Source organism: Amblyomma maculatum, unplaced genomic scaffold (assembly GCF_055883805.1).
Source record: "Amblyomma maculatum isolate TAMU_Amacu unplaced genomic scaffold, ASM5588380v1 scaffold_23, whole genome shotgun sequence".
NCBI classification, from domain to species: Eukaryota; Metazoa; Arthropoda; class Arachnida; order Ixodida; family Ixodidae; genus Amblyomma; species Amblyomma maculatum.
Genome location: NW_028146748.1, coordinates 2,994,617 through 3,010,064, shown reverse-complemented (window position 1 = coordinate 3,010,064; position 15,448 = coordinate 2,994,617). Strand labels below are relative to the sequence as shown.

Genomic DNA, 15,448 nt, shown 5'->3' with positions numbered 1-15,448 from the left:
GCCATTGTGGTTGGTTTTACAGTGTGGTAATAATTAGTAATTATATTTACGCAACTGTAAATAATTAGTAATAATTGTTTACCTAGCCAATGTGGTTGGTTTTACAGAGTGTAGTAATTATTTACGCAACTGTAAATAATTATTAATAATTGTTTATGTAGCCAATGTGGTTGGTTTTACAGAGTGTGGTAATAATTAGTAAGTATACTATGCAACTATAAATAATTAGTAATAAAAGTTTACCTAGCCATTGTGGTTGGTTTTACAGTGTGGTAATAATTAGTAATTATATTTACGCAACTGTAAATAATTAGTAATAATAGTTTACCTAGCAATTGTGGTTGGTTTTACAGAGTGTGGTTATAATTAGTAATTATATTCACGCAACTGTCAATAATTAGTAATAATTATTTACGCAACTGTAAATAATTATTAATAATTGTTTATGTAGCCAATGTGGTTGGTTTTACAGAGTGTGGTAATAATTAGTAAGTATACTATGCAACTATAAATAATTGGTAATAATTGTTTATCTAGCCAATGTGGTTGGTTTTACAGTGTGGTAATAATTAGTAATTATATTTTCGCAACTGTAAATAATTAGTAATAATAGTTTACCTAGCCATTGTGGTTGGTTTTACAGTGTGGAAGTAATTGGTAATTATATTTACGCAAATGTAAATAATTAGTATTAAAAGTTTACCTAGCCATTGTGGTTGGTTTTACAGTGTGGTAATAATTAGTAATTATATTTACGCAACTGTAAATAATTAGTAATAACAGTTTACCTCGCAATTGTGGTTGGTTTTACAGAGTGTGGTTATAATTAGTAATTATATTCACGCAACTGTCAATAATTAGTAATAATTGTTTACCTAGCCAATGTGGTTGGTTTTAAAGAGTGTAGTAATTATTTACGACTGTAAATAATTATTAATAATTGTTTATGTAGCCAATGTGGTTGGTTTTACAGAGTGTGGTAATAATTAGTAAGTACACTATGCAACTATAAATAATTAGTAATAATTGTTTATCTAGCCAATGTGGTTGGTTTTACAGTGTGGTAATAATTAGTAATTATATTTTCGCAACTGTAAATAATTAGTAATAATAGTTTACCTAGCCATTGTGGTTGGTTTTGCAGAGTGTGGAAGTAATTGGTAATTATATTTACGCAAATGTAAATAATTAGTATTAAAAGTTTACCTAGCCATTGTGGTTGGTTTTACAGTGTGGTAATAATTAGTAATTATATTTACGCAACTGTAAATAATTAGTAATAATTGTTTACCTAGCCAATGTGGTTGGTTTTACAAAGTGTAGTAATTATTTACGCAACTGTAAATAATTATTAATAATTGTTTATGTAGCCAATGTGGTTGGTTTTACAGAGTGTGGTAATAATTAGTAAGTACACTATGCAACTATAAATAATTAGTAATAATTGTTTATCTAGCCAATGTGGTTGGTTTTACAGTGTGGTAATAATTAGTAATTATATTTTCGCAACTGTAAATAATTAGTAATAATAGTTTACCTAGCCATTGTGGTTGGTTTTGCAGAGTGTGGAAGTAATTGGTAATTATATTTACGCAAATGTAAATAATTAGTATTAAAAGTTTTCCTAGCCATTGTGGTTGGTTTTACAGTGTGGTAATAATTAGTAATTATATTTACGCAACTGTAAATAATTAGTAATAATTGTTTACCTAGCCAATGTGGTTGGTTTTACAGAGTGTAGTAATTATTTACGCAACTGTAAATAATTATTAATTATTGTTTATGTAGCCAATGTGGTTGGTTTTACAGAGTGTGGTAATAATTAGTAAGTATACTATGCAACTATAAATAATTAGTAATAATTGTTTATCTAGCCAATGTGGTTGGTTTTACAGTGTGGTAATAATTAGTAATTATATTTTCGCAACTGTAAATAATTAGTAATAGTTTACCTAGCCATTGTGGTTGGTTTTGCAGAGTGTGGAAGTAATTGGTAATTATATTTACGCAAATGTAAATAATTAGTATTAAAAGTTTACCTAGCCATTGTGGTTGGTTTTACAGTGTGGTAATAATTAGTAATTATATTTACGCAACTGTAAATAATTAGTAATAATTGTTTACCTAGCCAATGTGGTTGGTTTTACAGAGTGTAGTAATTATTTACGCAACTGTAAATAATTATTAATAATTGTTTATGTAGCCAATGTGGTTGGTTTTACAGAGTGTGGTAATAATTAGTAAGTATACTATGCAACTATAAATAATTAGTAATAAAAGTTTACCTAGCCATTGTGGTTGGTTTTACAGTGTGTTAATAATTAGTAATTATATTTACGCAACTGTAAATAATTAGTAATAATAGTTTACCTAGCAATTGTGGTTGGTTTTACAGAGTGTGGTTATAATTAGTAATTATATTCACGCAACTGTCAATAATTAGTAATAATTATTTACGCAACTGTAAATAATTATTAATAATTGTTTATGTAGCCAATGTGGTTGGTTTTACAGAGTGTGGTAATAATTAGTAAGTATACTATGCAACTATAAATAATTAGTAATAATTGTTTATCTAGCCAATGTGGTTGGTTTTACAGTGTGGTAATAATTAGTAATTATATTTTCGCAACTGTAAATAATTAGTAATAATAGTTTACCTAGCCATTGTGGTTGGTTTTACAGTGTGGAAGTAATTGGTAATTATATTTACGCAAATGTAAATAATTAGTATTAAAAGTTTACCTAGCCATTGTGGTTGGTTTTACAGTGTGGTAATAATTAGTAATTATATTTACGCAACTGTAAATAATTAGTAATAACAGTTTACCTAGCAATTGTGGTTGGTTTTACAGAGTGTGGTTATAATTAGTAATTATATTCACGCAACTGTCAATAATTAGTAATAATTGTTTACCTAGCCAATGTGGTTGGTTTTAAAGAGTGTAGTAATTATTTACGACTGTAAATAATTATTAATAATTGTTTATGTAGCCAATGTGGTTGGTTTTACAGAGTGTGGTAATAATTAGTAAGTACACTATGCAACTATAAATAATTAGTAATAATTGTTTATCTAGCCAATGTGGTTGGTTTTACAGTGTGGTAATAATTAGTAATTATATTTTCGCAACTGTAAATAATTAGTAATAATAGTTTACCTAGCCATTGTGGTTGGTTTTGCAGAGTGTGGAAGTAATTGGTAATTATATTTACGCAAATGTAAATAATTAGTATTAAAAGTTTACCTAGCCATTGTGGTTGGTTTTACAGTGTGGTAATAATTAGTAATTATATTTACGCAACTGTAAATAATTAGTAATAATTGTTTACCTAGCCAATGTGGTTGGTTTTACAAAGTGTAGTAATTATTTACGCAACTGTAAATAATTATTAATAATTGTTTATGTAGCCAATGTGGTTGGTTTTACAGAGTGTGGTAATAATTAGTAAGTACACTATGCAACTATAAATAATTAGTAATAATTGTTTATCTAGCCAATGTGGTTGGTTTTACAGTGTGGTAATAATTAGTAATTATATTTTCGCAACTGTAAATAATTAGTAATAATAGTTTACCTAGCCATTGTGGTTGGTTTTGCAGAGTGTGGAAGTAATTGGTAATTATATTTACGCAAATGTAAATAATTAGTATTAAAAGTTTACCTAGCCATTGTGGTTGGTTTTACAGTGTGGTAATAATTAGTAATTATATTTACGCAACTGTAAATAATTAGTAATAATTGTTTACCTAGCCAATGTGGTTGGTTTTACAGAGTGTAGTAATTATTTACGCAACTGTAAATAATTATTAATAATTGTTTATGTAGCCAATGTGGTTGGTTTTACAGAGTGTGGTAATAATTAGTAAGTATACTATGCAACTATAAATAATTAGTAATAAAAGTTTACCTAGCCATTGTGGTTGGTTTTACAGTGTGGTAATAATTAGTAATTATATTTACGCAACTGTAAATAATTAGTAATAATAGTTTACCTAGCAATTGTGGTTGGTTTTACAGAGTGTGGTTATAATTAGTAATTATATTCACGCAACTGTCAATAATTAGTAATAATTATTTACGCAACTGTAAATAATTATTAATAATTGTTTATGTAGCCAATGTGGTTGGTTTTACAGAGTGTGGTAATAATTAGTAAGTATACTATGCAACTATAAATAATTGGTAATAATTGTTTATCTAGCCAATGTGGTTGGTTTTACAGTGTGGTAATAATTAGTAATTATATTTTCGCAACTGTAAATAATTAGTAATAATAGTTTACCTAGCCATTGTGGTTGGTTTTACAGTGTGGAAGTAATTGGTAATTATATTTACGCAAATGTAAATAATTAGTATTAAAAGTTTACCTAGCCATTGTGGTTGGTTTTACAGTGTGGTAATAATTAGTAATTATATTTACGCAACTGTAAATAATTAGTAATAACAGTTTACCTCGCAATTGTGGTTGGTTTTACAGAGTGTGGTTATAATTAGTAATTATATTCACGCAACTGTCAATAATTAGTAATAATTGTTTACCTAGCCAATGTGGTTGGTTTTAAAGAGTGTAGTAATTATTTACGACTGTAAATAATTATTAATAATTGTTTATGTAGCCAATGTGGTTGGTTTTACAGAGTGTGGTAATAATTAGTAAGTACACTATGCAACTATAAATAATTAGTAATAATTGTTTATCTAGCCAATGTGGTTGGTTTTACAGTGTGGTAATAATTAGTAATTATATTTTCGCAACTGTAAATAATTAGTAATAATAGTTTACCTAGCCATTGTGGTTGGTTTTGCAGAGTGTGGAAGTAATTGGTAATTATATTTACGCAAATGTAAATAATTAGTATTAAAAGTTTACCTAGCCATTGTGGTTGGTTTTACAGTGTGGTAATAATTAGTAATTATATTTACGCAACTGTAAATAATTAGTAATAATTGTTTACCTAGCCAATGTGGTTGGTTTTACAAAGTGTAGTAATTATTTACGCAACTGTAAATAATTATTAATAATTGTTTATGTAGCCAATGTGGTTGGTTTTACAGAGTGTGGTAATAATTAGTAAGTACACTATGCAACTATAAATAATTAGTAATAATTGTTTATCTAGCCAATGTGGTTGGTTTTACAGTGTGGTAATAATTAGTAATTATATTTTCGCAACTGTAAATAATTAGTAATAATAGTTTACCTAGCCATTGTGGTTGGTTTTGCAGAGTGTGGAAGTAATTGGTAATTATATTTACGCAAATGTAAATAATTAGTATTAAAAGTTTTCCTAGCCATTGTGGTTGGTTTTACAGTGTGGTAATAATTAGTAATTATATTTACGCAACTGTAAATAATTAGTAATAATTGTTTACCTAGCCAATGTGGTTGGTTTTACAGAGTGTAGTAATTATTTACGCAACTGTAAATAATTATTAATTATTGTTTATGTAGCCAATGTGGTTGGTTTTACAGAGTGTGGTAATAATTAGTAAGTATACTATGCAACTATAAATAATTAGTAATAATTGTTTATCTAGCCAATGTGGTTGGTTTTACAGTGTGGTAATAATTAGTAATTATATTTTCGCAACTGTAAATAATTAGTAATAGTTTACCTAGCCATTGTGGTTGGTTTTGCAGAGTGTGGAAGTAATTGGTAATTATATTTACGCAAATGTAAATAATTAGTATTAAAAGTTTACCTAGCCATTGTGGTTGGTTTTACAGTGTGGTAATAATTAGTAATTATATTTACGCAACTGTAAATAATTAGTAATAATTGTTTACCTAGCCAATGTGGTTGGTTTTACAGAGTGTAGTAATTATTTACGCAACTGTAAATAATTATTAATAATTGTTTATGTAGCCAATGTGGTTGGTTTTACAGAGTGTGGTAATAATTAGTAAGTATACTATGCAACTATAAATAATTAGTAATAAAAGTTTACCTAGCCATTGTGGTTGGTTTTACAGTGTGTTAATAATTAGTAATTATATTTACGCAACTGTAAATAATTAGTAATAATAGTTTACCTAGCAATTGTGGTTGGTTTTACAGAGTGTGGTTATAATTAGTAATTATATTCACGCAACTGTCAATAATTAGTAATAATTATTTACGCAACTGTAAATAATTATTAATAATTGTTTATGTAGCCAATGTGGTTGGTTTTACAGAGTGTGGTAATAATTAGTAAGTATACTATGCAACTATAAATAATTAGTAATAATTGTTTATCTAGCCAATGTGGTTGGTTTTACAGTGTGGTAATAATTAGTAATTATATTTTCGCAACTGTAAATAATTAGTAATAATAGTTTACCTAGCCATTGTGGTTGGTTTTACAGTGTGGAAGTAATTGGTAATTATATTTACGCAAATGTAAATAATTAGTATTAAAAGTTTACCTAGCCATTGTGGTTGGTTTTACAGTGTGGTAATAATTAGTAATTATATTTACGCAACTGTAAATAATTAGTAATAACAGTTTACCTAGCAATTGTGGTTGGTTTTACAGAGTGTGGTTATAATTAGTAATTATATTCACGCAACTGTCAATAATTAGTAATAATTGTTTACCTAGCCAATGTGGTTGGTTTTAAAGAGTGTAGTAATTATTTACGACTGTAAATAATTATTAATAATTGTTTATGTAGCCAATGTGGTTGGTTTTACAGAGTGTGGTAATAATTAGTAAGTACACTATGCAACTATAAATAATTAGTAATAATTGTTTATCTAGCCAATGTGGTTGGTTTTACAGTGTGGTAATAATTAGTAATTATATTTTCGCAACTGTAAATAATTAGTAATAATAGTTTACCTAGCCATTGTGGTTGGTTTTGCAGAGTGTGGAAGTAATTGGTAATTATATTTACGCAAATGTAAATAATTAGTATTAAAAGTTTACCTAGCCATTGTGGTTGGTTTTACAGTGTGGTAATAATTAGTAATTATATTTACGCAACTGTAAATAATTAGTAATAATTGTTTACCTAGCCAATGTGGTTGGTTTTACAAAGTGTAGTAATTATTTACGCAACTGTAAATAATTATTAATAATTGTTTATGTAGCCAATGTGGTTGGTTTTACAGAGTGTGGTAATAATTAGTAAGTACACTATGCAACTATAAATAATTAGTAATAATTGTTTATCTAGCCAATGTGGTTGGTTTTACAGTGTGGTAATAATTAGTAATTATATTTTCGCAACTGTAAATAATTAGTAATAATAGTTTACCTAGCCATTGTGGTTGGTTTTGCAGAGTGTGGAAGTAATTGGTAATTATATTTACGCAAATGTAAATAATTAGTATTAAAAGTTTTCCTAGCCATTGTGGTTGGTTTTACAGTGTGGTAATAATTAGTAATTATATTTACGCAACTGTAAATAATTAGTAATAATTGTTTACCTAGCCAATGTGGTTGGTTTTACAGAGTGTAGTAATTATTTACGCAACTGTAAATAATTATTAATAATTGTTTATGTAGCCAATGTGGTTGGTTTTACAGAGTGTGGTAATAATTAGTAAGTATACTATGCAACTATAAATAATTAGTAATAATTGTTTATCTAGCCAATGTGGTTGGTTTTACAGTGTGGTAATAATTAGTAATTATATTTTCGCAACTGTAAATAATTAGTAATAGTTTACCTAGCCATTGTGGTTGGTTTTGCAGAGTGTGGAAGTAATTGGTAATTATATTTACGCAAATGTAAATAATTAGTATTAAAAGTAATATTGAGTAATTAGTGCAATAACCAGGACATAGCATATAAATAATTATTTACTTATTTATTTCCTTTTTAATTAGTAACTGCTCATTGATTGACATATGGACATATAAGCTATGCATTTGCACATACTGTGGTGTTGCTCTGTGATTGGTCGACACCTCCACGACGTCTTCCCTTCGCGACCAATAAGTGCTGTGGCAAAAATGTGACACTTTTGCTAACGACAACTATGAGGCAATAAAGGCTTTTGCCTTAATAGCAGTAGGTATCTGCAATAAAGCATTGCTTGCAAATGTACAAAACATTTCTGGAAAACACTGTTTTAACAGCTTGATATCAGTTGCCAGTTGTAATTTGTAACCCTGATATTATACTATTTTTTGTAATGCGGCAGAGCATTCTGGGCTTGCTGTACCTCTGCCACGGGTCTACCCGGTACTGCACTACTTCCGGGACTAGCTAAGCGACTCACGGTTTTTGGGGGAGGACAATCACAACTCAAAGATGAGGCCAACTAACTTTTTTCATTCGAGCTCACTGCTATCCATGTGCCTAACACAGCAATCCTCTCAATGCCTGTCTTATTGCATTGTTGGGCGCCTCGTGCATGCAGTGACACCTTGGGTTACTTTTTCCGCATGTCATTGCATGTGAGTCCATTATTTGAGGCAATAAAGAATGGTTTGATTAAGAATCCCCTTCAAGGGATGTGTCGAGATTTGGTAAACCATAGCTCAAGTGCTACAAACAAAAAACGGTGGACCGACGCTGTTTCTGCAACAACCGATAAGTGGCACCACTTGGGCATACATTTTTGATGGGATCGAACTGCAGTTCCTTGTCAATTTATCGCTTCTCGGCCTTTTGGCTAAGATCAAAGTTTACCTAGCCATTGTGGTTGGTTTTACAGTGTGGTAATAATTAGTAATTATATTTACGTAACTGTAAATAATTAGTAATAATTGTTTACCTAGCCAATGTGGTTGGTTTTACAGAGTGTAGTAATTATTTACGCAACTGTAAATAATTATTAATAATTGTTTATGTAGCCAATGTGGTTGGTTTTACAGAGTGTGGTAATAATTAGTAAGTATACTATGCAACTATAAATAATTAGTAATAATTGTTTATCTAGCCAATGTGGTTGGTTTTACAGTGTGGTAATAATTAGTAATTATATTTACGCAACTGTAAATAATTAGTAATAATAGTTTACCTAGCAATTGTGGTTGGTTTTACAGAGTGTGGTTATAATTAGTAATTATATTCACGCAACTGTCAATAATTAGTAATAATTATTTACGCAACTGTAAATAATTATTAATAATTGTTTATGTAGCCAATGTGGTTGGTTTTACAGAGTGTGGTAATAATTAGTAAGTATACTATGCAACTATAAATAATTAGTAATAATTGTTTATCTAGCCAATGTGGTTGGTTTTACAGTGTGGTAATAATTAGTAATTATATTTTCGCAACTGTAAATAATTAGTAATAATAGTTTACCTAGCCATTGTGGTTGGTTTTACAGTGTGGAAGTAATTGGTAATTATATTTACGCAAATGTAAATAATTAGTATTAAAAGTTTACCTAGCCATTGTGGTTGGTTTTACAGTGTGGTAATAATTAGTAATTATATTTACGCAACTGTAAATAATTAGTAATAACAGTTTACCTAGCAATTGTGGTTGGTTTTACAGAGTGTGGTTATAATTAGTAATTATATTCACGCAACTGTCAATAATTAGTAATAATTATTTATGCAACTGTAAATAATTATTAATAATTGTTTATGTAGCCAATGTGGTTGGTTTTACAGAGTGTGGTAATAATTAGTAAGTATACTATGCAACTATAAATAATTAGTAATAAAAGTTTACCTAGCCATTGTGGTTGGTTTTACAGTGTGGTAATAATTAGTAATTATATTTACGCAACTGTAAATAATTAGTAATAATAGTTTACCTAGCAATTGTGGTTGGTTTTACAGAGTGTGGTTATAATTAGTAATTATATTCACGCAACTGTCAATAATTAGTAATAATTATTTATGCAACTGTAAATAATTATTAATAATTGTTTATGTAGCCAATGTGGTTGGTTTTACAGAGTGTGGTAATAATTAGTAAGTATACTATGCAACTATAAATAATTAGTAATAATTGTTTATCTAGCCAATGTGGTTGGTTTTACAGTGTGGTAATAATTAGTAATTATATTTTCGCAACTGTAAATAATTAGTAATAATAGTTTACCTAGCCATTGTGGTTGGTTTTACAGTGTGGAAGTAATTGGTAATTATATTTACGCAAATGGCTCCTCTTTCTCTCTTTCCACTTTCATTCCCACCTTCCTCCCTTCCCTTACGGCGCGGTTCGGGTGTCCACAGAGCAAGTGTGACAGTTACTGCGCCTTTCCCTTCCTGTGAACCAATTTATTTATTTATTAAAAGTTTACCTAGCCATTGTGGTTGGTTTTACAGTGTGGTAATAATTAGTAATTATATTTACGCAACTGTAAATAATTAGTAATAACAGTTTACCTAGCAATTGTGGTTGGTTTTACAGAGTGTGGTTATAATTAGTAATTATATTCACGCAACTGTCAATAATTAGTAATAATTGTTTACCTAGCCAATGTGGTTGGTTTTAAAGAGTGTAGTAATTATTTACGACTGTAAATAATTATTAATAATTGTTTATGTAGCCAATGTGGTTGGTTTTACAGAGTGTGGTAATAATTAGTAAGTACACTATGCAACTATAAATAATTAGTAATAATTGTTTATCTAGCCAATGTGGTTGGTTTTACAGTGTGGTAATAATTAGTAATTATATTTTCGCAACTGTAAATAATTAGTAATAATAGTTTACCTAGCCATTGTGGTTGGTTTTGCAGAGTGTGGAAGTAATTGGTAATTATATTTACGCAAATGTAAATAATTAGTATTAAAAGTTTACCTAGCCATTGTGGTTGGTTTTACAGTGTGGTAATAATTAGTAATTATATTTACGCAACTGTAAATAATTAGTAATAATTGTTTACCTAGCCAATGTGGTTGGTTTTACAGAGTGTAGTAATTATTTACGCAACTGTAAATAATTATTAATAATTGTTTATGTAGCCAATGTGGTTGGTTTTACAGAGTGTGGTAATAATTAGTAAGTATACTATGCAACTATAAATAATTAGTAATAATTGTTTATCTAGCCAATGTGGTTGGTTTTACAGTGTGGTAATAATTAGTAATTATATTTTCGCAACTGTAAATAATTAGTAATAGTTTACCTAGCCATTGTGGTTGGTTTTGCAGAGTGTGGAAGTAATTGGTAATTATATTTACGCAAATGTAAATAATTAGTATTAAAAGTTTACCTAGCCATTGTGGTTGGTTTTACAGTGTGGTAATAATTAGTAATTATATTTACGCAACTGTAAATAATTAGTAATAATTGTTTACCTAGCCAATGTGGTTGGTTTTACAGAGTGTAGTAATTATTTACGCAACTGTAAATAATTATTAATAATTGTTTATGTAGCCAATGTGGTTGGTTTTACAGAGTGTGGTAATAATTAGTAAGTATACTATGCAACTATAAATAATTAGTAATAAAAGTTTACCTAGCCATTGTGGTTGGTTTTACAGTGTGTTAATAATTAGTAATTATATTTACGCAACTGTAAATAATTAGTAATAATAGTTTACCTAGCAATTGTGGTTGGTTTTACAGAGTGTGGTTATAATTAGTAATTATATTCACGCAACTGTCAATAATTAGTAATAATTATTTACGCAACTGTAAATAATTATTAATAATTGTTTATGTAGCCAATGTGGTTGGTTTTACAGAGTGTGGTAATAATTAGTAAGTATACTATGCAACTATAAATAATTAGTAATAATTGTTTATCTAGCCAATGTGGTTGGTTTTACAGTGTGGTAATAATTAGTAATTATATTTTCGCAACTGTAAATAATTAGTAATAATAGTTTACCTAGCCATTGTGGTTGGTTTTACAGTGTGGAAGTAATTGGTAATTATATTTACGCAAATGTAAATAATTATTATTAAAAGTTTACCTAGCCATTGTGGTTGGTTTTACAGTGTGGTAATAATTAGTAATTATATTTACGCAACTGTAAATAATTAGTAATAACAGTTTACCTAGCAATTGTGGTTGGTTTTACAGAGTGTGGTTATAATTAGTAATTATATTCACGCAACTGTCAATAATTAGTAATAATTGTTTACCTAGCCAATGTGGTTGGTTTTAAAGAGTGTAGTAATTATTTACGACTGTAAATAATTATTAATAATTGTTTATGTAGCCAATGTGGTTGGTTTTACAGAGTGTGGTAATAATTAGTAAGTACACTATGCAACTATAAATAATTAGTAATAATTGTTTATCTAGCCAATGTGGTTGGTTTTACAGTGTGGTAATAATTAGTAATTATATTTTCGCAACTGTAAATAATTAGTAATAATAGTTTACCTAGCCATTGTGGTTGGTTTTGCAGAGTGTGGAAGTAATTGGTAATTATATTTACGCAAATGTAAATAATTAGTATTAAAAGTTTACCTAGCCATTGTGGTTGGTTTTACAGTGTGGTAATAATTAGTAATTATATTTACGCAACTGTAAATAATTAGTAATAATTGTTTACCTAGCCAATGTGGTTGGTTTTACAAAGTGTAGTAATTATTTACGCAACTGTAAATAATTATTAATAATTGTTTATGTAGCCAATGTGGTTGGTTTTACAGAGTGTGGTAATAATTAGTAAGTACACTATGCAACTATAAATAATTAGTAATAATTGTTTATCTAGCCAATGTGGTTGGTTTTACAGTGTGGTAATAATTAGTAATTATATTTTCGCAACTGTAAATAATTAGTAATAATAGTTTACCTAGCCATTGTGGTTGGTTTTGCAGAGTGTGGAAGTAATTGGTAATTATATTTACGCAAATGTAAATAATTAGTATTAAAAGTTTTCCTAGCCATTGTGGTTGGTTTTACAGTGTGGTAATAATTAGTAATTATATTTACGCAACTGTAAATAATTAGTAATAATTGTTTACCTAGCCAATGTGGTTGGTTTTACAGAGTGTAGTAATTATTTACGCAACTGTAAATAATTATTAATAATTGTTTATGTAGCCAATGTGGTTGGTTTTACAGAGTGTGGTAATAATTAGTAAGTATACTATGCAACTATAAATAATTAGTAATAATTGTTTATCTAGCCAATGTGGTTGGTTTTACAGTGTGGTAATAATTAGTAATTATATTTTCGCAACTGTAAATAATTAGTAATAGTTTACCTAGCCATTGTGGTTGGTTTTGCAGAGTGTGGAAGTAATTGGTAATTATATTTACGCAAATGTAAATAATTAGTATTAAAAGTTTACCTAGCCATTGTGGTTGGTTTTACAGTGTGGTAATAATTAGTAATTATATTTACGTAACTGTAAATAATTAGTAATAATTGTTTACCTAGCCAATGTGGTTGGTTTTACAGAGTGTAGTAATTATTTACGCAACTGTAAATAATTATTAATAATTGTTTATGTAGCCAATGTGGTTGGTTTTACAGAGTGTGGTAATAATTAGTAGGTATACTATGCAACTATAAATAATTAGTAATAATTGTTTATCTAGCCAATGTGGTTGGTTTTACAGTGTGGTAATAATTAGTAATTATATTTTCGCAACTGTAAATAATTAGTAATAATTGTTTACCTAGCCAATATTGAGTAATTAGTGCAATAACCAGGACATAGCATATAAATAATTATTTACTTATTTATTTCCTTTTTAATTAGTAACTGCTCATTGATTGACATATGGACATATAAGCTATGCATTTGCACATACTGTGGTGTTGCTCTGTGATTGGTCGACACCTCCACGACGTCTTCCCTTCGCGACCAATAAGTGCTGTGGCAAAAATGTGACACTTTTGCTAACGACAACTATGAGGCAATAAAGGCTTTTGCCTTAATAGCAGTAGGTATCTGCAATAAAGCATTGCTTGCAAATGTACAAAACATTTCTGGAAAACACTGTTTTAACAGCTTGATATCAGTTGCCAGTTGTAATTTGTAACCCTGATATTATACTATTTTTTGTAATGCGGCAGAGCATTCTGGGCTTGCTGTACCTCTGCCACGGGTCTACCCGGTACTGCACTACTTCCGGGACTAGCTAAGCGACTCACGGTTTTTGGGGGAGGACAATCACAACTCAAAGATGAGGCCAACTAACTTTTTTCATTCGAGCTCACTGCTATCCATGTGCCTAACACAGCAATCCTCTCAATGCCTGTCTTATTGCATTGTTGGGCGCCTCGTGCATGCAGTGACACCTTGGGTTACTTTTTCCGCATGTCATTGCATGTGAGTCCATTATTTGAGGCAATAAAGAATGGTTTGATTAAGAATCCCCTTCAAGGGATGTGTCGAGATTTGGTAAACCATAGCTCAAGTGCTACAAACAAAAAACGGTGGACCGACGCTGTTTCTGCAACAACCGATAAGTGGCACCACTTGGGCATACATTTTTGATGGGATCGAACTGCAGTTCCTTGTCAATTTATCGCTTCTCGGCCTTTTGGCTAAGATCAAAGTGTAGTATCTGTTCTTAACAGCTTAATATCTGTTACGGGTTCTAATTGTACCCATGATATTAAACTGATTTTTGTAGCGCGGCGGAGTGTTCGGGGCTTGCTCCAACTCCGCCACGGGTCGACCCGGTACTGCACTACTTCCGGGACCGGCCCAGCATCTCCCCCTTTTGGGGGGAGAAGGCACAATTGAAAAAAAACAGAAAAACTGCTTTGTTTTGTTCTAGAAATTTTTGGACTTTTTTTTTCCGACTTTTTTTTCCGACTTTTTTTTCCGACTTTTTTTTCCGACTTTTTTTTCCGACTTTTTTTTCCGACTTTTTTTTCCGACTTTTTTTTCCGACTTTTTTTTCCGACTTTTACTGTTATGTGGTTGGTTTTACAGAGTGTAGTAATTATTTACGCAACTGTAAATAATTATTAATAATTGTTTATGTAGCCAATGTGGTTGGTTTTACAGAGTGTGGTAATAATTAGTAAGTATACTATGCAACTATAAATAATTAGTAATAAAAGTTTACCTAGCCATTGTGGTTGGTTTTACAGTGTGGTAATAATTAGTAATTATATTTACGCAACTGTAAATAATTAGTAATAATAGTTTACCTAGCAATTGTGGTTGGTTTTACAGAGTGTGGTTATAATTAGTAATTATATTCACGCAACTGTCAATAATTAGTAATAATTATTTACGCAACTGTAAATAATTATTAATAATTGTTTATGTAGCCAATGTGGTTGGTTTTACAGAGTGTGGTAATAATTAGTAAGTATACTATGCAACTATAAATAATTAGTAATAATTGTTTATCTAGCCAATGTGGTTGGTTTTACAGTGTGGTAATAATTAGTAATTATATTTTCGCAACTGTAAATAATTAGTAATAATAGTTTACCTAGCCATTGTGGTTGGTTTTGCAGAGTGTGGAAGTAATTGGTAATTATATTTACGCAAATGTAAATAATTAGTATTAAAAGTTTACCTAGCCATTGTGGTTGGTTTTACAGTGTGGTAATAATTAGTAATTATATTTACGCAACTGTAAATAATTAGTAATAATTGTTTACCT

General features: G+C 29.4%; 1 non-coding gene and 2 pseudogenes across 1 annotated transcript; all 3 read left to right on the top strand.

The window, feature by feature from the left end:
• Positions 1–8,044: 8,044 nt before the first annotated feature.
• LOC146171331 (U2 spliceosomal RNA) lies at positions 8,045–8,215 on the top strand (annotated as a pseudogene).
• Positions 8,216–13,799: 5,584 nt separating this feature from the next.
• LOC146171330 (U2 spliceosomal RNA) lies at positions 13,800–13,970 on the top strand (annotated as a pseudogene).
• A 379-nt stretch (positions 13,971–14,349) lies between these two features.
• LOC146171329 (U2 spliceosomal RNA) lies at positions 14,350–14,541 on the top strand. Its single transcript, XR_014702955.1, has one exon. It is a non-coding gene; the product is annotated as a U2 spliceosomal RNA (small nuclear RNA).
• Positions 14,542–15,448: the final 907 nt, after the last annotated feature.